The sequence below is a fragment of the Triturus cristatus genome, chromosome 3_1 (genome assembly GCF_964204655.1).
Source record: "Triturus cristatus chromosome 3_1, aTriCri1.1, whole genome shotgun sequence".
NCBI lineage: Eukaryota > Metazoa > Chordata > Amphibia > Caudata > Salamandridae > Triturus > Triturus cristatus.
The window spans coordinates 352,850,649-352,874,295 of record NC_140583.1 but is presented as its reverse complement, the minus strand read 5'-3'; the positions used below and the strand labels follow the sequence as shown (position 1 = coordinate 352,874,295).

The following is a 23,647-nucleotide window of genomic DNA, read 5'->3' as shown; positions in this document are numbered from 1 at the left end:
ATCTACTAATATTTTGCAAACATGCATACCAATGGGGAAATTAAACACTTGTAAAATATTTTACTGATGTATTATCTGCCTTTGGGATGGACACGCGAACGACAGGTCAGACTTGACTACCAGCAGAGTCCGCTCATTTATTTACTCTCCAAAGATCAGAAACGAATATTTTTGAGTTGAGCAGCAAGTATTAATATGTCGATGAACAGAAAATACAAGTATTTTTTTTATATCAGTAGTACTGTTTATGACACCTTGAAAGTTTTACCTGTCGTGATTTGTTATATTGGTGCGAATATTTTGTTTATGGTGAAATGGATAATATTTGGTGAAATTTACATTTGTTATATACAGCAACAACAGGTGCCGTTTAGTTTAAGTGTTCAGAGCTGTATTATGATCGTTTTTATAGAGGGCAAACTTGACCCTACGGCCCAGTGACATGATGCAAAACGGCGGGGCGCTCCAACAAGATAGAAATTATTAAACTGGAATAATTATGCTTCAAAGAAATCTGAGCACATCTGCAAATATGTGTTCTCCAAAAGTAACCCTCTGTGCAGTGGCATTTTCTTTATTCAAACAGTGTCATTTGAGTGTTTAGAAACAGGGAGTGATCAGTCCAATTTGTTCAGTGGCAGTGCTTTGCAAGTTTTTTTTAAATTGTGGTTGTCGGATAATGTGCAACCTTGCCCGGTACAATGATAGCGCATCCTAAAATGAATTCAAGACACACCAGGGACAATTTAAATATAAGGGCACGATTTTCTAACCGATTTGGACCCCCATTATGAGTCGGGCAGGGCAGTAGCTTTTTGGGGGGATGCCCGGGATGGTGTGGGCATATCGCCCCTGACAAATGCCAGTGGCTTGATGTGGCAACACCCGGCTTGCTTGGTGTGGACCCACTCCTGGTGGAACCACCCTCGGGCCTGAGATCTCAGCAGTGAGCAGGGGCTCAAGCAGGCACCAACCTGAGACTGGCAAGAGCCCAGCCCCCCACCCTCCAGCAGCTTTTGAGCCTGCTCTGCACCTGACACTCGCATCCCAAGTCCCCCACCCCCTCATTTATCATTTGGTCTAAGCAGACAGTAATTTGATGCTAAAAAGTACATAGAATCAGTGATGACAGTTTAGAAAAAGACCTGGTACTTCTGGGCCTACTTGATTGGTACCCATTCCGGTGACTGCAAGTCATGATTGCGTCGGTAATCGGTTCTATAAGAGGTGAAAAGAGAATTACAACATTCTTGTAGGTATTTGATGTGTGCAGTGATCAGCAGAGTGCTGTCCAGAGATCAAATGGATTGTAGCAGGACCAGCTCAAATATAAAAGGTCCATCACAAGTCAAGCCACAATAATAAAAAAAAAAATTGCAGCAAAAAACTATTACATACATTTACAGCTGCCATTAGAGGACTAACTGCCTTATTTTGAGTTTGGCTGGCTACCGCCACACCAGTGGTCCATCCACCATATAACAAGTGGGCGGCTGGGCCGCCATAGTACCGCTGCCGCTGGCAGGAATCCGCGATCCCTGGCGGTGTTGCAACGGTCTGAGGCCCCTAACATGCTGGCGGTGCTGCTGCGGCACCCACAAGCATATTAGGAGTTTCCTCAGCGCCACAGTTTTCATGGCAGGGAGCCCGCCATGAAAAGTGTGGTGGTGAGGAAACAAAGGGGGCCCCTGCCTCTGCGCCAGAGGATGCATGCAGGGTGGCACATGGTGTGCACCCCTGTCTGCACGTACCCCCAGTTCCTGCAGCGCATGGACTTTACAGTCCATGCCCTGCAGGAACGGTCAATGGTGTTCCCATTGTGGTGCCTTGCTGAGGCTCTCGTATGAGCCCTAGCACTGCACTGGCATGGGCAAGCCACCGCAGGACCGCCCAACCTGGATTCCTATCGGAATACGGCGGGGGGTGGCATTATGGCTTTGGCGTTGTGGCAGCGGGGCACTGGCCTGGAGGCCTGCTGCCACACCGCCGAAGTCATAGCCATTGTTTTTCTGGGCTTTGCAATGCAGCAATGCCATGAGGTTCAGGAAGCAGCTCAAGACCTGGCAGTTCGAGCAGTAGCGGACCCCCCCTCCCCCAGCGCCTTGAGACCCTCCGGGTGAGTAGTGCGCTATATAAATGCTGTGATTGATTGATTGATTGATGAGGTGGCAATGCTTTGGAAGAGCTGGTTGATGCTCCCGCCAACTGTAACCAAATATTCCACTCCAATTGCATCACTGTCAATCTGTTATTATTGTGTTTTTACCTGTGCTCCTCCCCCTCGAGATGAACATTATTTAGAAACCCCGCGTTAGTTTAGTCCTTTCCGTCTCCCTCCCTCACACGTCTCTCTTACATCCTACAGTGTAGATTGGACTTTGGTGTTGAAGTGCCACAATAAAGTAGCCTTGATTCGTTTTTGGAGGTGCTCGTTGACACGAGACGGTCATTTGAGAAATTAGGTAATTAATCTGAGGGTCCGTTTGGACACATGGGCAATTAGGTAATTGACACTGGTAGTCATCTGGGAATCAGAGTCCAGGTCAGCGAGAGGGTGGAACAGACAGGGAGGACATTAGGAGTGCTTCGAGGCTTCACGTTTTCCTGTGCATCCTTTCATGACGTGGCCGTCCACGGAATGGGCCACAGACTGCAGATAGTTTAGGGAGTTCAGGCACCTTTTGCAGGGATCTCTTTGTACCCAGCATGTTTCAGGGTATAATATTGGTGAGATAAGTAGGTGGTTAATGCGCCTGCTGGAGAGATCTGTCTGGAATATCTGCCTGCTGACAGGTTTAGATCATCATTAAATAGCTGAGAAATAGCCTTTACAGCAAGGTGTTTACCTCGTTGTGCCTTTACCACACATTGTTAGTACGCATGTTTTTACCGCATATATGCATTTACACCGCATGCCAATACCACTCATTTGATGTAAGTGTGGGGAGGGGGTCTCCTCCCCCCACAAATACATTGTTTTTAAATCTAAAAACAATGCATAGTATTGGAATGCATTTTCAGTGCATATTCGTGGGTAAAAACATGCGCTCTAAAAACGCGTGTCAAAGGCATGCAAAGTAATTGCCTGCGTTGTACAACCAAAATAGCTTAGCAGGTTAATGTGCTTGCTACATGTAACATGAAGGTGTCTGATTTCTATTCTATGTGAGAAAGTTCTTTGGGTTGATGCTTTTGTTGCAGAGATGCTTGTGTTACCTACAGATCACAAGTTACAAGCAGTGACACATGCACTTGCTGAAAGTGGCTGTATGTCATCTGCAAGGCATATATTTACATCCTCCCAAATTTAAACTCCATCTTTCATTATGCTAACATTGAGGAAAATGATTCTGTTGGGCATTGTCAGAAAGCACTAATCTTGTAGTCATTATGCAGAGGAATGGATGAATGCTGCCACACCACTCTGAATTCACAGCCAGCCATCCGCTCAAAGGATATGTTGGTTAACAGTAGATTCAGAGGCAGTGGAATGGGATAAGAGAAAACGCAGACACATTGGATATCACTACTATGACACGGATTCCTACTGTATCATGCAGAGGCCTACAGACAAGATGAAGGCTCAAATTAAGAGTTGTGGTATTTCACTTAGAGCACTAATTCCAGGACAGGTATCCCAAGTCCCAATTCCAAACAGCCTCAAGACCTGGCTATTGGGATGATATGGAGCTGCACAAACCCCTCCTCCCCCCCTAACCTCCCAGCGCCTCGAGACCCTCACGAGTGAGTAGTACGCTTCACAAATACCTGATTGATTGATTGAAACATATCTGGGCCCAGAATTATTGGGTCTGCAAAGTCTGGGCACAATAATCCAAGGCCTGGAGACACTTGAGTGTTTCAGATGCTGCAAGGGCAGAGAATGTGGGTAGCGGCATTGCCTGGCCCCTGCCTTCGCCCTGCAGCACTCTGGGGGAAGCAGACAATGCTTCACCCGGGTAGGCCCAAGCATGCCCTGCTCCCCTGCTCTTCCATGGGTGATTCTGGCCCCAGGTGTCCCTGCACCAAATTTTGGTCAACACAAAATGAGGTCCTAAAATCTTTAGTATCTTATCAATGTGTAGCAGGGTGTCATACTGTCTATGACAATACAATACAATACAATTTATAAAGTGTGCAGCTGCCTCCGAAAAGGCGTCCCGGTGCTAGGAGTTTTAAAATGCGCTGAGGATTAAGCCGTAAGATACAAAGAGCCTAATTGTCAAACGGATATGTTTTCAGTGGTGTTCGGAAAACGGACTCAGAGGGCACAACATGAGAGTCCGAGGCAGCGAGTTCCAAAGCTTGGCAGTAAATAAGAGAAAAAACAGCCACCTCTCCTAGCCTTATTAATTCTTGGGACACCTAACAGCTTCTGCCCAAGCGGTCTTGCCTGATGGTAGGGGAGCAGTCTTCTCCTCAAACAACCAGGGCATTTATACTCGTCAGCTCTATAGGCAAAGTGTTGAGGCTTCAAATGTTATAGGATGGGCCACAGGCAGACAATGGAGACTTCTCAGATGGGCTGAGACTGGCATGCGAACAGGTAACTCCAGAACCAGCCGAGCTGCCGCATTTTGAATAATCTAAAGATGGTGAAGCAGGTAGGATGGTAAACCAACAAATGATAAATCTTCAGAGTATCTCGGTTTTTGACACTTGATCCTGAAAACTGAAGCAAATACTGTTTCTGAAAATAATGCCACAAGAGATTCTGTTTTGTGAGAACATGCTTTCTGGTTCAATATTACAATCAGGGTTTTATTCTTAAAATGCAAATAAAAACAATTTCTCAGAATTATAAAGTTTGGATGAAAACTTTATAATTACTTCCTGCATGTATATTGCTATCTTAATACAATATCTTCGCATGAGAAAAAAAGCAAAGTTTTGAAAATTATTGCGGTGCTTCCTATTCTTCATGTTGATAAATAAAATGGGAACATTAAATATGTGTTTAGATTCCTTTAAGAATAGCTCTGAAACAATACTTTTGCAATAGTGTTGGTCTCCACGAATACAATCAGCTATCTAAGCATAAATCTCTGTATTCATTTTGGACTTATGCTGTTTCTAAAAATGATCCTAAACCATCCCCAAGGTTTATCATAGACTCAAGTAACAATTCCCTGACTGCAGCAACAGTGAATTTTGATTGCCAAGCAAGGATGCTCTCCACCATGAGAATTTTTAATAAACCATTCTAACACTAACAAAAAAAAATACACATTTTATTAAAGTCTAAATAATTTAATTAATTTAAGTTATTCTCTATGGCTTTTACTTTAAATCTCTGCCTCTCTTTTCTTTGGCAGTCTGTTGCATGCCTGTGAGTGCGTAGGCTTAGTTCAAGGCTGGGCTGGAGTTTATTTGGAACTGTTTTGTGGCCTTTTGGAAAGTGTAGTTTTTGAATAGCAATGGACTTAACCTTTTCTGAGTGGGTGTTTTTATTAGCATTTCCCTTTTTAAACCACTCGCACATCTCCTATCTATACCCCTCCTATTTTGTGGTAAGTGTTCAGCATTTTCATCTACCCCCTCTGGTCACACCCACATTGACTACAAAACTGTACACGTACCTATATGGACATATCTACCAGTTTAGCAGAGAGCTCTGCATAGAAAAGAGAGGAGAGGCGGAGCCAGAGCTCACTGCCCATTGATTTTGAATAATGTTACATAGGACATGAGTAATTCTATGGTAGCTCTACTTCACATACTAGAAAATGCAGTTTGCGAATAATCCTCCTAATCTTTTTCATCCTTTGACTAATAGTAGATTACCAACATGAATACTGGTGATTGCACAGCACAGGGCTCAAACATGTCACACATAATCATGGAATGTAGAATAACAGAATGGTTCAGTAGGACTCTTTATGTTACTTTAGTTAATGTGACTCTAACTCCTTATACTTATCACAATTCAACATTTATTCTCCAACAATAGGTGTAGCTCAACATTTACATTAAATCACAAATTGAAAGTGTGATAGTATGCAGTTTTTACAATGATACATATATACTAGTGGGATGGCCTTTTGAGTTTGTAGCTTCAACCACACTTCATTTATTCACGGATTCTTCTATACAATTTAGTTTTGTGATAGGCAATCCCATCTAAAATTGACAATGTTTTGAACCTGTAATTAGAGTGCAAGGGTATATTCAGGACACAAAATGCTGTCTGGTGCTTCATCTATCTGAATGAGAATATAAAGAGAGGGCAATTTCCTATCAACAACAGAGTCCAATGTTCCAATGTAAGAATATTTAATAAACCAGAATCCTACCTCCAAGCGGTACACATTGTTCACATGCTGGGGTATCTGGATCCACCCTAGAATAAGTCAATGACAATTTTTCAGAAAGTGTACTGACATTCGTCACGATTGTCTCCCACACAATTACAAAAGAATCTTTGAATAAATAGCAGACTGTGGTTAACTTTACAAACTAAAAAAGACATCCCACTTGTGTATATGTATCAATGTAAAAACTGTACACTATCACACTTTTAAGAACTGCTCCTGCTACACTTTTGATTTAATGTAAATGTCGAACTATACCTATTGTTCAGAATAAATGTTGAATAGTGATGAGAATAAAGAGTTAGTCATATTAACTACAACAACAACAAGCATTTGCAATGCAACGGTCTCGCCTTTAGGATCTCAAAAGTATTTAGCCATGCAGCACATTATCCTGGGTGGTATATTAACTCTTCTCATTTAGCCTTACACAACTGCTATAACCGGATGAAAAGAGCATTTGTTCTCAGTGGGGCGCCATGGAAAGGGGTTAAGGTAACTGTTAGTCCCAAACAATAAAGTTTTACAGAAACCAATATGCATTGACAAAGCTAATGCATTGACAAAGTCAAAAGGCTGGCAGCATAAGTCGGACCAGCTAGCTTTGCAAATGCTTGTGTTGCTTTTTCAGGGACGTGGAGCAGCAGAGGAATGTGGAGGTAAAGAACAGTGTGTAATGAAACTGAAACTGATCATGAGCAATAGCTGGACTGAAACAGAACCGTGTTCTGTACTCGAGAAAGACACGAGCCGATCTTGAAATATGATCTGCGAAATAGATATGATCTGCGAAAGTTGTTATGGTTTGAGATCGGGCTAACCTTCGCTGGAATGTCCAGATTGAACAAGCACTGGCAACAACATTAGGTCTGGCCTTAACACCTCCAGAGTATTCTGTTTGTATAGATTTAATCATCTATATGCATGAGCGGCTTGAACTCCAAGCCATACGGGAAATTGCGCAGTTTAAATAATGTTCTAACCTGTAAACGCTCTTACATTTTGCACAGTGGGGTCATGGAACCCATTCTACAAACTTCAGAATTAAAACTTGCACTGGTAGCTCTGTACAGTACAGCCCCCCAAGCATTCTGAAATCTAAGCAGCTTGTTATGAGTGATGCGGTAATTGTGAGCTTATATCGCTAAATATCGCACGTGGAGGTCTTTGCTGAGTGTGTTACTAAGTCACAGAATAAGTGCTATCTCAAATATGCGCGTAAATCTTCTGCCATCAATTCTGTCTTGGGTGACACCACAGAGGAATAATGTGCGATGAACACAGCATGCATGCTGTTCCAAGTTACACCAGTGCGTCAGTGGGTAACAAAATCTTAGCCTCCACCCCTCCCCCCATTGACTGTAAGGGGGCCCTCTACAATCATCTGGCCTCGCGCTGTTTTCAAACACCTTGCCCTTGCAAGGAAGCCAATGTGTTCTGTAGGCAGGGAGACATCACCGTGTATGACAAAACATTTCAAATGTTGTTGATTCACAAAATTGAGGTACCAGAAGTAAAAATGATTGGTGATATGGAAAGATCCCAGGGTGCAGAAATAGCATCATAAGCATATCAAAGCTAACAGTGAGCAAAAATGCTGCCGGTGTGCTATTGCAAAGTCAATTCGCAGCAAACCAATGGATGTTGTTACTGGTATTTTAACTTTCATATTTCTGAGTTCCATCATATTCCTAGTCTGTGTTTCAATCAATAAACTTTACTCTGAGGCATAATATGCGGGGCAAGATTGCGTCCAAGTGAATCCACCGCTCTAACCTCTCCCGCAGCCAGTCCTTGAGTTACTAAACATGTGAGGATTTTCAGAGCAGGTGTTTTGGGTACGGCTGCCTCAGCGGACTGGCGGCACTGGCTGATTGTTCGGAGGTCGACTCTTTTGCCTCCGGTCTCTCAGCAGGGGCGTCCTTTGACTGCAATGGCGGGGCGCGGTGGCAAAGGTGCTAAACAATGGGCTGCCCTCCCGGCTCCTTCTTTATCGACGATAACTGCAGCCTCCCCCACGGCTTGAGACAGCGACAGGGAGTCGGACCAGTGGCACGATGCGCTAAATGTAAACAAAGCACGTCGTGATTTACACAAGTCCTATTTCATTGAAGACACAAACAGCACCGGCTCGATTGTCCGGCTGCTTGGAAAGTCAAAGCATGCACGGCCCTCTAAACGCAAACGAAGCAGGTCGTGATTTATACGAGTCCTATTGCATTGAAGACACAAAAAGACACAAACAGGAGTGGGGGGCAGGGGACGAGAAGTTACAGACTGAGGGTGACGGCGGGAGGGGGCAGGGATAGGAGGGAGACAGGGAAGAAAATAATGTCAGGAGTAACGGGGCCAGTAGCCCTCGAAGAATACAAATGATGACTGAGGAGGGACTAACAAACCTCAAGCCAATCGGAAGGCAGCATTTAAGACAAAAGCCAATGGGCAAAGAGTGGGCGGAGCTTCCCGAAGCTGCATGCCGTGCAAAGCGATGGCAGCGCATTCGTGCTGCATCGCTAGACGAGACCTAAAAGAAAATAGTGTTAGGAGTAAAGGGGCCAGTAGCCGTGGAAGGATACAAATGATGACTGAGGAGGGACTAACAAGCCTCCAACCAATTGGAAGGCAGCATTTGAGACAGAAGCCAATGGGTAGAAAGTGGGCGGAGCTTCCACGAAGCTTCCACACTACAGTGTATACTGCATGCCTCGCAAAACCATGGCAACACATTCGTGCTGCATCGCTAGGCGAGACCTAAAAAGTGTCCTACAGAACCATTCTGTTTTTCTGCATTGGATACCCCTGTTCTAGGTTTGGGGATAAGGGTGAGGTCCTGCGTCTTTATTATATATATTATGGAGGCCTTTGATAACATTCGAAAGAAATGAGATGGAGCAGAAGAGCTCTGCAGACATATTAAAAACAGTCTCAGCGTGGATATAAAAAATAATTTATTGATTAAGGAATGCCAACTTTATGTAATAATGGAATTAACAGTGCTATAGGTCACAATATTTATGTTGTGAACGCTCATCAAAGATTGGGAAAATGAGACGATTGTATTAGAAAAGGATTAGTACACTCTCCTTTTTTTCTTATATGTCACCTTAAATACCAGCAATGTTCTGAAAGGCTTGAGTAAATTTCCACCTCTTACAAAGAATTGACATATTTTTTAATTCGGTAATTCATAGTGATTGTAGACCGAACATAAAGGTAAAACCTTCATAGGATATGTAGTTATAGAAGCAGCCACACCTGGAACCCATCTATCGCTTGTAAGCAATGCAAAAAATAATAAAGAAACGTGGAAGAAACAGTTTCATTAAAGAATTAATGTATCTTAATCTTAATTTCATATATAATTGGACACTGTCCAGCTCTAAATTGGAAAGCAGCTGAATTGCATTCCTTTGTGTTTAAAATCCTTTTACTGATGGTGGTTCTTTTGATTCATGTTGCTATGCAGCAGTTTGTTTGAGTTGATATATTAAAAGTTTTGTAGGCTTGTTTGCTGTTATTTCTTTTACATCATGTGTAGGTTGAAGAGTTTTTGGTCGGATTCTTTTGCATTGGAAACTAATCAAGAGTTCATTGTATTGTGTGTGAATCATGATATGCCTTAAGCGGTTCTGCATGTGAAACCTGTACCGATCCGATTCGGGATGTTATGGTTTATATCTTTTGGAATTGGTTCTTTTTCCATTTTTTGGGTGGGTGGGAAAATGGGTTGGCTGTCGGACGGAAGGGAGTAAAGTGAGTTACAATAATTAAAATATATATTTACTTAAGTCTCTGCTATGGTTGTTGGATGTGCATTTGAAAGAAGGATCCAATTACACAGCCAGTAGAGTTTTACAATTTTCATGTATTTATTTTTCAATCCAAGTTAAAATGTGAGATGAAGCAAAATGAAAAGTCCACTGCATTTGCAGTACATTTGAAGATAAAATAATTCGACAAACTCTTTCAGATATTACGGCTTGCATGTTTAGTTTTGCTGAAGAGGGGTGAATTTGTTGTGAGCTACTACTTTTATTTTATTAAAAATTGTAAATTGATTTTAATATGGATACTATGTTTAAAAAAAATCAATTTTAGTCGGTGATTGCTTGCTCTCAGTGCTCTGCTGCTTGTCAGCAATCGTTATTGTTTATCTTGTGCGTTTTACTCCTCTCTTGCCACTTTCTCCTACTTACAACACAGATAGCAATTCTATCTATATTCTCAAGCTTTATAGGAGATGATCTCTTTAGCTTCCCTGAAACTGTGGGTATATTTCTGAAAAGCACTCTAGTTGCGAATGTAGATCATCATCAGCAGCAATATGTGAAAATTTGAGCTGCACAGTAACACATCGAATTCACATGTATTTATAGTCTACAGAGGGGCATTCAAACTGTGCAGAGATCATAAAACACAGAGGAACAATGAGGCCGGAGATCAGTAGTGTTGTGAGAGGGCCCCAGGCTGGTTTAGTCCTGGGGAACTTGCAGCATCAGAAATCAGTTCCTGATAAGGCTTGTACCACTTTAAAAATGACAAAGTATTGATTGTTTTGGAAACGTAGCATCACAAGAAATAGCAAAAGAAGACTTTTATAGTTCAAAAATCTCACTTGTTAAATTCCAAATGTTTGTCAGAGTACATATAGAATTGAAAGTCATACTGACCTGCTGCACCTTTTCCAGCATTTAAAACAAATGCTTTTAGGTAGATTTCCACTGCCATTAAAAGACCAAAGGATTAACACTTCGAGTGGCATTGGTGCACCTCCTGCTCTATCAGCATACAGATATTTGTTTTTCAACATGAATCATATGTACATATCCTATAAGGTATCAACTTTTACTTACTTACATCAGAGTAAGTAGCATCATTTTACCAATAAATCTTATCGGGCCACGTTCATTCAATGCATTTTCAAATTATAGCATTTGGGCATCGAGGTGGTCAGTGAACTTTAGGTTTCTCACACTGCAGGTGAATTATTATTATTATTATTATTATTATTTATTTTTATAAAGCGCATAGTCACCAGGAGGTATCCCAGCGCTGAGGAACCCTAAAAAAGTAAAACTGAGGACCGAGGCTGAGTTCACGAGGGGGACATAGAAGCTAGGGAAAAAGATGTGAATATCAATTCAAGATAATGTTAATGTGAGTAGTGACTCCTTCAGCTTATAGACACCAGCCGCATAATCCTAAGTGAATGGTTATAGGTTGGTAAATAAGGTGAATTGTAAAACTACCAACCTAATTGGGACCTCAGTGTGATATGTGCTGGCCTTCCTTGTGGATTGATGAATGTCAGAAGCGTAGGAGGTGAATTAAAACAGTACAAACATCAGATCATCTAAGATCAATTTTCACAACTGCATGCTTTTAACTGCATATGTGAAAAAGGTGTTTGGAGGGTGCAGAAAGGGGAATGAAGGAATCATGATATAACAGTGATAATTATATCTTTAAGAGGTATCGAAATGAATAGGCTGTACACAGTTCACACAGCTTATATCACCATCGGTGCTGGCCATGTTTAAGCTGAAAGGCTGGAAATATACACTGTACATGATCATTGGAGACTGCAACAAACTAAATAGCACACAAGGAGACCAATTAATTTCTCCCATTGCCTAACCAACGTGTTTTTCCTCCCACACAGTCTCATATACACACTGTTCTTGCCCTATTCTATGGAGAGAGGCAGTAGGTTGAATGGACTCAGCAGTGCAATTGAAGCAACATCAATTTCTTAGTTTTTCCGGCCATGCATGGTCCCATACAATTCAGCTTTGGTAATACAATGGGGACTTCAACATTGATGCAGGATTTTCCAAAATGCATGACTTCCTAGAGCCTAGAGCTATTTAAAACGCCGCTAACGTATGGGACCATATTGACAAAAAGAATATTTCAATAATGTGTCCAGGTGATTCTGGGTGCAGTCTTCATCAATAAGATGGGGTGAATTTTTAAACTAAATTTACCAGTGAAAAAATGGGTACCACTGTAAGCAATTTTTAACATTGTAGGAATGGCCAATGTACAGAAGAGTTATTGATGAACAGGAGATCAGATTTAAAACTGAGACTTTTTAAGGGATATCAGGTGTATAGAGAACAACCAGCCCACAAACTATAATTCCCAAAAGTTTATTCACTCATAAAAGATATTCCCCCAGGGGAAAAGGTTACCATGCAGAAGGGTGGAAAGGAGTTGTTTATTTATAGTCACCCTCGAATCACCTTTATATTTAATGCAACCACCCTTGTGGTAATTTCTGCCTATTTAGTGCCATTGTCAAAATGCTGTAGCACAGAAAACACAAAGAGGCATACTAAACCGACAAAAACAAAAATATTTGCACCTCTACATGCCTTTTGTCACATTCGCTCATCATACTGCCTGGTTGGAGTACCAAGCATTTCATTTGGTCCACGACTTAGGGTCACACCTGATGGATGATGCTGTGATCTACCAGGGTTTTTAATCCTTTTTCTCTCCCGATGTTTTCTCTTCCCTACAGGTCAGACCCTGAACAACACACACATTAGGTAGCACCTAGGGGCACCAACTCCATGTGGGGTAGTTTGTCCTCTATATATTTTCTGTCCTGATGAAGCGCCACGGATCCTTATGACCATACCAGGCGCAAAACATGTTGACATACTTATGAAGGGAGGACCAGAGATAGGTCTCCCTCCCATGGCTATAGGATATTTCGCCTATCCAGTCTCAACACACTGACTACCAAGGTTCCTAAAAAACTCCAAGGTAGCACTCACCTCTCATAGTTTTTTTTTTTATCCCTGGAAGGGTGATCCCCTCATTAATTTAAAGTGCAGATCTCCCTTCTCAGTTTTAACCTCTATTCACACCCAACTACTCCAAATTACAAATCACCTCACTTGCACTCATCTTATGTCAGCCTATGAAAAGATCTATGCCAAAGTGGCCCTTCGGGGGACCCATGGGGCATTACAGCGCCTTGACCGATGAGGAGCACTGGCCTATGATGAAGCATGACATTCTCTAGGGGATGTGTGAGGGCAACATAAAACAGTCCTGATGACTTTTCCCATCCATGATCGTAGTCTGGGCATTCTCTACCACTTGAGAGACCCTACCCCCATTTCTTAGGAAAATTAGCCCTTTGTTAAATCTTTGATTAACTACAGGAGCACAGGCTTTTGGACCTTATAACCAAGCTCCCTATCCCCCCTCCACCCCTCTCCTTTGAACAAGGCGTCTCCTTGATAGGTCATTTTACAAGCAAACATGCCTGGTTTAGAGCCAGTACTTTGCACAAAAACCATACAATCTTTTCCTCAACAGAGACCCATTGTATTCAATCTTTAAAACTTAGTATGTTTTTTTAAAAGACACACTTAAAAAAAAATGAAACCGACTGAATCAGGTTTTCTCCTCATCTCTTCTCCCAACAACTACATACATGTACGAACTGGGCCCAAGGATAAAACAATACTGAACATCAATTTAAGCATTGTAGATTCTGCTAAATCCAGGAGCATTGTCCTGGACAATAATTTAAACTTGAAGTTGCATGTTAATAGTTTCACCAAGGGACTTCAATTCCTACTTCGAATTCTCAAGGTATAAACAATTCAATCCTAGCTTAAAAATCGAAACCACAAATATCGTGGCACATAAACATCGAGCACAAAAATATTGTTTTCCTATACTTATAATGTAAATAGCAAAAATATCGAAATAATTACTGTTGTACACTAATATCGTACACAAAAATATATATTATCTTAGTAAACATTAAATATATTATATTTGCACCTTTTCAGTAATACAATGTAAATCAAATGTGTTTAAATAAAAATTAAATACACATTTTATTTTCGTATGTTTATTTAAACATATATAATCTAAAACGAATATTAAAATAATTATAATGTCACAATGTCCAAATTTTTTGCAGACTTTAAAAAATATATACATTTATAGGTGTGTGTGTGTGTGTGTGTGTGTGTATATATATATATATATATATATATATGTGTGTGGGTGTATATATATATACATATATATATATATATATATAAATTGCAAACTATAACAAACTGAAAAAAAATTCTAAAACACCAATTTAATTACACATCCAGTAAACAAAATAAAAACATACATTTTAATAAAAAAATATTACATATTACAAACATTAATAAATAAAACTAATATGTTAAATACACAGAAACATCATCATAATATAAATCTAAACAATACTAAGCAATTGTAGGAATAATACTTCTACTATTCCCACTCCAATCTCTGCAACACTAGGGAAATTGGTGTACTCAGGAGGGGTAAAAGTTGAATATTACCACTCCAGTCTGTGCAATAGTGGGGAAAGCGTTGGACTCAGAAGGGGTACTAATTACTATTCCCACTACAGTCACTGCAACAGTGTTGCATTGCAGAGGGGTAAAGTTTGCTCTAACCACTCCAGTCAGTACACTAGTAGGGAAAGCATTGGACTGAGGAGGGGTAACATTTACTATTGCCCCTGCAGTCTGTGCAGCAGTAGGGAAAGTGTTGGATTGCGGATGGGTAAAATGTACTATTCCCACTCTAGTCTGTGCAACAGAAGGGAATTGGTTGGACACAGCAGGGGTAACATTTACTATCCCCCCCTCCAGGCTGTACAACAGTTAGAAAGTGTTGGATTGCATAGGGGTGAAATTTTCTTTTCCCACTCCAGTCTGTGCAACAGTAGAGTGAGTAGTTTACTTCAAACAAATGAAATGTTTAAACAGCTACATTAAATAGCAACAACTATAAATATTGAAATCTTTGAAATATATATATTTTTTTAAATAAAATTACACATTTATTACAATGTTTAATAAACATTTTGACTTAAAACTACTACTAATCTATATTAAAATACCAAACTATCGGCCTCATTATGATGTCAGGCGGAAAGTTATCCGACAGCTCGACGGAGGCTTTCCGTCCAACATCAGAGGTTTCCCTCCGACCGCTGTATTATGATACTGGCAGTCGGAGGTAAACCCGTGGGGGAATACCGCTCCGTTTTCAATGGGCTCACGGAGCCCGTTGGGGTAGCGGTCGGAAATGTAATCCCCAAATGGCAGTGGAGGCAGCCTTGACTTTGCCGTTGAGATTACAATTTTGCTTTCCGCCTGCCCTTGCATGGCAGTCCGCCCACCATGAAAAGGCAGGTGGAAATTGACTTTGTGTGCTTCTAGTAGGACCTTCTTTCCCCCCCTTAGCCCTCCACTATGGGGCCTGAGGGGCACCCCTGGTGCCCATTAAACATCCCTGCATCGTGTGCCTGCCACACGCTGCATGAATGTTCAAAACTTGATTTTTTTCCATTCTGGCTTGTGTGCTCTAAAAAATAGAGGATCCAAATGCCAACTTGGTGATCAAATTGTAATCTGGGAAGCGGGACCTCCGACTCCTTGTTGGGCGGTCCGACTTCTCCCTACGATGCCGTTTGGATGTGCTTCCGACCAGCACCGTAATCAGCCCCAGTATTTTTACAATTATAACAACCAACAAATATAATGTTATTTACAATTAAAAAGCATAACACTATTAACACATAACATAATATATAACACATTTTTAAACAATAAACAACTATTTTGATGTTTATTACTTAAATAACTTCCTACCCTATACATCTACAACACATACCTAAAATATATCTTAAAATGATTATTACAAATTCTGGATAATTACCATTAATACAATTAATGGTAATTTACTAATAAAATTGAATTTAACTTCACAACCTTCTATCCCTACAAACCATACATAATATATATTTAAAAAAAATCTTAATTACATAATTTATATAACTTTCAATTAAACAGATAACAATTAATTGATAAATTATATTTAATTAACTTCCCACCCGTTACCCCCACAAACAGAGCACACACCTCGTATATAACTTAAACAATTTCTTAATGACACAATTTACATAATTAGCAAGAAAATAAAATAATTATTAATAATTGACATTAATTGTTAGAATAAATTTCCTTAACACCCTGTACTCCTAACATAACAGACACCGAAAATGTCAATAAAAATTAAACTAATTACACAATTTACATAATTATCCATTAAATAATTAATTTAAAATGTGTTATTAAGTTTGACACTATCCAGACCTACTATATAGACCTACAAACCCCACAACCCCCATCTAAAACGTAACATAATTAAAAAAGAAATCGCAAAATTAATATAATTATCAATTACATATTTAATGTTAATAAATAAGTATCATTAATTTGCTTCCCAACCTGTACCCCTATAAACTTCACAACCTTCTACGGCACTTAAAATACAAATAAACTATTAAATTACATTTAAAAACAACTGAAAAAATGCCAAACTATATGAACAAAACATTAACAATAATTAGACAAACAATTTATAAAATAAACAATTAAAATCTATGCTAAAATGCATACAAATTAAAAAAACGATATTAACAATATTTTTGTAACTGATATTAACATATTTCTGACATTGATATGAATAACATAGGTATTTTTAACATCCGATATTACTTAGCTTAAAATCGATGTTCTTGCCAACGATATATATGCACCCAATATTTGTGCATCACAATATTTGGAACTCGGTATTTCTGCTCCTCAATATTCTATTTTCGATATTTTTTCTGGATACCAAGCTTTGGACATCAGTCATTAAGACCCTAGTTTTGTTGAGGCTGGACTACCTAACTCCCTGCTAGTAGGGGCTCACATAATTGATTAAAAGTAGGGATTTCCATACTTTACAGTGGTCTTTCTGCTACAGGACTGGCCTCTAGATCATAAACAAAAATCACTGTATCTCACTCCTGAGCTCTCAGAGGCTACTATTGAAGAAAGGAGCACCTTCAGACTGCGTCATGCATAAGGCTGTACAAGAGGGCAACCTGAATTCTCATTCAGAAACACATTTCAGAAGGCCAATAGCAAATGAGGAACACTGTCACCCTTTGTCTTGAAGACACAGCCATGAAGAAGAAAAACCCACCAAAGTAAGTCTGTGGTAGAGAAGGTGCTTCCAGGATCTGAAATCCATTCATCAGAACATCAGAACAATAGCCTCTTATGAATAATTTAAAAGAGAACTGAAAAACCTGCTGTTCCGGTGCTTAACACGGGGGAAGTCACCCCTCCTTCTTGAACATCTTATACAGATCTTAATTTTAATGAACAATTATACTTAATATTACACATGTGAATGTATTAACTCTTGAAGATATGTGAAACTACGACTGTGGGAAGCACTCTATCATCCTTGGGTCTGGTATGTATATGAAAGTGTGTAAATAAATATTTAAATGTAATAACAACAAAAAATAACAAAGGAAAACGTAGCTATCCAACCAATGCAATTTACTACCTCTGCAAAACCCATCAGAATCTGCCATGTTTTATGACAAACCTATAACTTTTGCATATGCCCATAACATAAGAACCTACTCTACATGCATCAATGAGTGGACAAGAAACCTGTTGACAGAAGAGATAAGAATGACAATACTCAGGTGGTCTACCAAAGATTACCTTTCTTGGTCTCGAGCTCTTTCCTCGCTCTCTTAGAAATGTTGTCTGTCTATATCTTTTAATTCGTTCATTGTTTTGTCGCCACAATTGTTGCATTGTTACTCTCAAACTCCACTCTTTTCGTCGTTGATTAATGATGCCTGGTTGGGTGAGTAATAGTCTTTTGCCGAATAATGCTTTCCCCTACACTTCATTTATTGTCTTCGGGAATTTTCATATCCTGCAATACAGCTTACTCCTCAGTCTACATATTTCAGTTTTAGCCTACATAGTCTAAGCTCCTCTAAGTAGTTGATTACCTATCAATGGTTTGCGAAATTGAAGTTGAAAACCATTGATATATAGCATTCTGAAAAAGAATTTGAAAAGGTCCTCCTTTCCAAATTGCGATTAAGTATGCATTCTTAAACTCATTTGTAAACTTATTTTGTGATCTGGCAATCGCTTACTAAATCGCAAATTGGGTTTAACACATACTTAGGGGCCATTATGATGTCGGGCGGTTCGCCACCGCCCGACTGGCGGTGGTGATCTGCCCGACATCTTTCCCCGCCCACACGCCATTTACCCCCACCCTATTACAATGCTGGGGGGCACAGTGGTAGACGGAAAGACCGTCCACCGCTTTTCCGCAGGCAGGCAATCGTTACGATTGCCTGCCGTGCGGTCCTGGGCCATAATATGGTGGCGGTGCCTAGCAGGCTCCACCCGCCATATTATGATGTTTGTGGAGTTTGGCCTTTCCATGGCTGCCATGCCATGTTGCAGGGATTCTGCTCATGCACAGAACTATGCGCTGGAAACCAGGACATCAGTGAATGGTGGTGTACCAAAAACTCACTTCAGTACCCAGAACCCCTTTCCGTCTAGCATCTGTGTCTCATTCGTTCTCTGTACTACAGCGAAGCTACCAATGATTAGACAACCCAGAGCAAGCGAGGTTACTCTCAGTAATGGTGGGAGTCAAGAACACTCTTTTGTTTTTATTCTCATATCAGTCCACAACGTTAGTAATTAGAGACATGGAAAAGTTTAAAATGGTTATTTTAACTATGTGCTCTAAGATGCAGTATTTTGGCTAACATAAGCACACAAATGATTAGAAATAAAACAATCAGCTTTGTTACAATTACATAAATCATATTATAATGATAGTGGAAACAGGTCTTATAGCGCCTTGTGTACCACCCTCCCCTCGCTAGAAGCTCGTTTTATAATAATAGAATTTCTCCAGGTTTCAATGGGGGACCCCATACCTCCAAGATCAGCTTAGGTGAATCACATCACAAGATCAGCAACGCTCTCTGTAGATGGAAAAGTGTTCTACAAGTGCTAGTATCATGCATGCAATGCAATATTAAAGACACCCTTTTTTCAGATATTTGCAGCTGTGTGCTTGTTATGTCTAGAGTGTGGGCTGATCAACCTGAATTCAACAGCATACATTGTTCTTTGATCTTGTCTTTGGCTTTGGGGGCCCGCTGCATGACCCCGTGGTGTTGGGGGGTGGAGGGTGTACTTGGGGGGGTCATTGGCATGCACAAGGTGGTAGGCACCGCGTGGTGCCTGTCACGTTGTGCATGCCAATGCACAACATGCATATTTGACATTGTGGCGGGTGCTGCACAAAGCACCGCCCGTCACAATGTCAAATATGCTGGATGCGACCGCCAGGGTGGCGGTCGCATCCTAATGGGCACAGTGGGACCGCCGTATCTCTGGCGGTCGGTTCCGTTTACCATCACGGTCCGCCAGCCATCGTAATGGACCCCTAAGATGTCATTTAGCGGTCACAAACCCTGTAGTTTTGTGAATCACAGGGTTTACAGCTGTTAACTGGCTTAATACATGAGGCCCTAGATGCTTGAACGTTAAATTAAAATATAATTTTATAGAGTGCTAAATCAACGAACTGCCATAGTATTGCCTGCTGTTACAGTGATAAGCTCTTCTGTCGCCGACATTATGGGAGCAGCAGGTGAAGGTTTTTACATAAGCAGAAGATGATTTTGTTCCTTCTTCAGCTTCACCTAGATCTCCTACAAGATCAAACCAAATCTTAGCATTTGAGAGAGCTTTATCTCCATAGTTCTGTAGCACTGTTGAAATGTATGACAGTCATTTTCATATCTGCAATTTATGGGCAATCCATTTTTTTACATTGAGCCAACAAAGGCAGTTTTGTAATGACTTTAATAGAAAAATGATCTAAGTTTGATCTTGGCTAGACAGCTGTATGTACTGGCGTTTCCTGCATAGATACTTAGATGATGGTTCATTATTTATTTGTGTTCATCTTTACACCAAGTGTAATCCGACCATGCATGCATCACACTATTAAATCAATCAATAATAAAAATGTTAACAGATGTCAGCATCATCCTCGTCTATTATTCAGTAGATTCTTGAGACACAATTAATCAGATAAAGTATAATAGCACCCGGAATGTACGTTGAAACAGAAAGTGTTGTTATGTTCTCATATGTTTGTGTAGCTAACATTGGTGTTGCATTGTAGTGCTATTGAGTTGTCTGTTCAGTTGCGAGGTGAAGTAAGGATGCACGATTAGGTGGGTGCACTGTAAGAGGGTGTCCTATGTAGGAAGAATTGGGAGTGATACATGAGGGCCGGAGTTGTGGTCCCACCGAGTCGCAGTGGGAATGACAGTAGCTCACATTCAATTTATGCTATGGTGAGATTATATGGAGCCAGCGAATGCTACTGAGTACTCCCTAATGGTGGTTATAACCCTTATGGCAAAATCGTTCAATGCCAGAGGAAGCGGTAGGGTCATTTTTAAGATGTCTCAAATGAGGTCTTGTGCTTCCAGGTAAGGTATCCAGAAGGAGATGTGATCCTGTATTTTCTTAATCTGATCTGAACTGGCAGACACTTCCAAAAACTTGCAGACTGGACCTCGTAAGCACAATTTTTTAGAAAAAAAGGTCAATCTGCAGGTGGGTCTTTGATTGCCAGCTTTTCATTGGTCAGGAGGAGGACAGTCTTTATTGTATGAATTTTGGTCCAGTTTCATGGAAAGGTGGGTTTGCAATTTAGAGGGTTTTAAATGAGACTTGTCAGGATATAAGCAGCCATATGTCTGTGCCACATGGACACATGTTCGTACACCTGGAAATGCAGATGATTCCAGTGCTGATTTTGTTGTAGTTTTTTAAATTGTCATATATTTTAAATTTATGTTAAGGCTTTTAATAAAATGTATACCTAACCATGAAATTTTAGGTATGCTCAATAACATCAGATTGGTAACTTTAGAAGGCACTGATCCACAACAATTCAAAAATCAGTCTATCTATAATAAATATTTCCAATGTCTTCACATTCAAAATTGCCGCAAACTTTATTGATTGATTTGGTTATGTATTACAATAATAGCGGACCTTAATGTGGTGTTAGGCAGCAAATAATTATTTTCTCTTTAAGTTCATGGTGGATCAATATATTTCGAAGTGAATATATCTCCACCATTTAACTTTATCTCTAAGCAGAATGGAAAAACAAAGTATAATTGATGTGAAGCATCCCATTGGCACAATATATTCCATGACATCACTCATGATTGCAGCCCAAAAACTGATTATCACATACCTCAGAATTTCAGTCTTCAATGACTCTATTATACAGTGCAAACAATACTACCTTTGTAACAAAAGTATTACCATCAGTTTTGACATATTATCATTATATAAGCTCAACTTGAGCCTGCACTACTTTTTTTTCTCACCAATCCATAGAGTGTTTACTATCTTGCTCAATGTCTGATGGCGTCATTTTTTACTAACCGTTTTTGCCCTACTCATTTGGATCCTGCGATTGACATCCTAGCAGTGTGCTTTTCTGAACGGCTCATAGTCTTTTATTAAACTCCATGACATATATCTTCACATTTGTGTGTCTCTTTTGTGGTGGTTGTCTTGGTTGAAGATGTCAACAATATACAAAGAATCCTAATTCAGTTCATATTTCATTTAATTTTCTAGAAAAAATATCAACTTTACACTATTTCATTTAAACCACATGGTGATAACACATGACGTTCAATTATTCAGTATATTTCTTGTTCTTTAAGAATTCTGTCACCACCTCAATGTAGTGGTAATACGTGAACACATTTTTAGAAGCAAATTTGAGCAATGGTATATTCTGCCCAATGTCTTGCAGGATGTACCTTAGTTCTTTCAAATGTTCTGTGTATGCACTTTCCTTCTCACTTTAGCCTGCCTAGTAGTTTACCAAATGTATACTATCCCACATGGGCATTTAATTAAACAAATCACATACATGCTCTCGTAATTAAGAACTCTTTCAATCGTAATATTTATCTATTTGTACAGATGTCATGTTTAGTTCTTCAATCACATTTTTAGAGTTCTTACTAATACAACTAGCATATGCGCATGTTGTTTAGCAGACTGGACTGGAATTTTGTGATTCATTCACATGATGAAAATGTAAGTGCATATGGGGAAATGTAGATTTACTATTCTTAATTCTGCATCTATGTACCTTGAAAAGCTATATGTTGTAATATGTGGATTTAGGTGTAGAAAATCTATACTGATCTACCAGTCAATATTTTGTTCCTAAATGTTTTGGTTACAAAATTAAGGTTCCATGAAATTCTTTACTCCATATTAAAGATCCAGAGTTGTTCGGGCCAATTGCCTATGCACATCTTTCTTGTCTGTAATCAGATATTCTTTCAGACGCCTTCTTCTTCTTGTACACATAAGAGGTAATGCTAGCAAATATTGTTTAAAAGGAGAAGGGGAAAAGATTACTGTGAGAAGTTGGCCTGGTATATGCTGTTCACTAGTTCTAGTGACCACCTTGTACCATGCCAAGCAACCCTTATGGTGTGGTTGTAAGTCAACCTTTTTGGACTAGCTGCCCTAGTGGTAGCGTAGGCTAAGCAGTCTTTGAGGCTAAACTCGTGAAGCGTGTTAAGCCAGCTGTTTTACCAAATGTAACCCCCTTTTATACCAATGAAAGGACACCACACAGATATATATTCAAAATATATATGTATTTATTTCTCAAAGTAACCCCTAGTCTCTTTATGAGCACAGGAGCACAAATCGTCAAACAAGATTATCACAGAATACACAGAAGTTGCACGTTATATGGATAGGCCCTGGTGGCCACTCAAACCATATACTAAAATAGTGGTATAAGTACCACGAACAGAAAAGGGGAAAGGCCTAGGGCCTCTAGAATCGCTGGGCCTACAAGGAGCTAACGTCAGTTAGTGACCAGGAGGTCCACGGGTGGCGTGTGCAGAGCAAATAGTCACACGCGTGCTCCCATAGGTTTCAATGGGTGCGTAAAAAGTACAAAGTTACTGCAAAAGGAGATCTTCCGGGTTGACTAGGAACTTAAGATTTGGAACACAGGCACTAGAGATGTAATACTACACTTGGGCACAGGTGTGCCAGCTTTACCTCACCCACAGGAAGCGGGTGCATAGGCCTCGAAGTGCGTCGGGTTTCTTCTATCTGTTCCGTGGAGCTTGAAGACAAAGATGCTGCAGGCGGTCGGTCCGGGAGAGATGCAGTGGATCCAAGAGTGGATCGGAGATGTTGAAGACCTGTAAGCAGAGGGGACAGTGTTCACAGTCACTAGCCAGTGACCAGCGTGGCACCAGGTGGGTACCAGGCGATGTCGGGTGCAAACAGGTGATGAGGGGTAGCTTGTCTCCGCAGCCACGTGGTCCCTGAAGGTCG

General features: G+C 40.3%; 1 protein-coding gene across 2 annotated transcripts in view; it reads left to right on the top strand.

Moving 5' to 3' along the window:
• Window positions 1-23,647, top strand: part of APBA2 (amyloid beta precursor protein binding family A member 2) — a 1,094,297-nt gene that overhangs the window by 1,883 nt on the left and 1,068,767 nt on the right. The window lies entirely within an intron of this gene.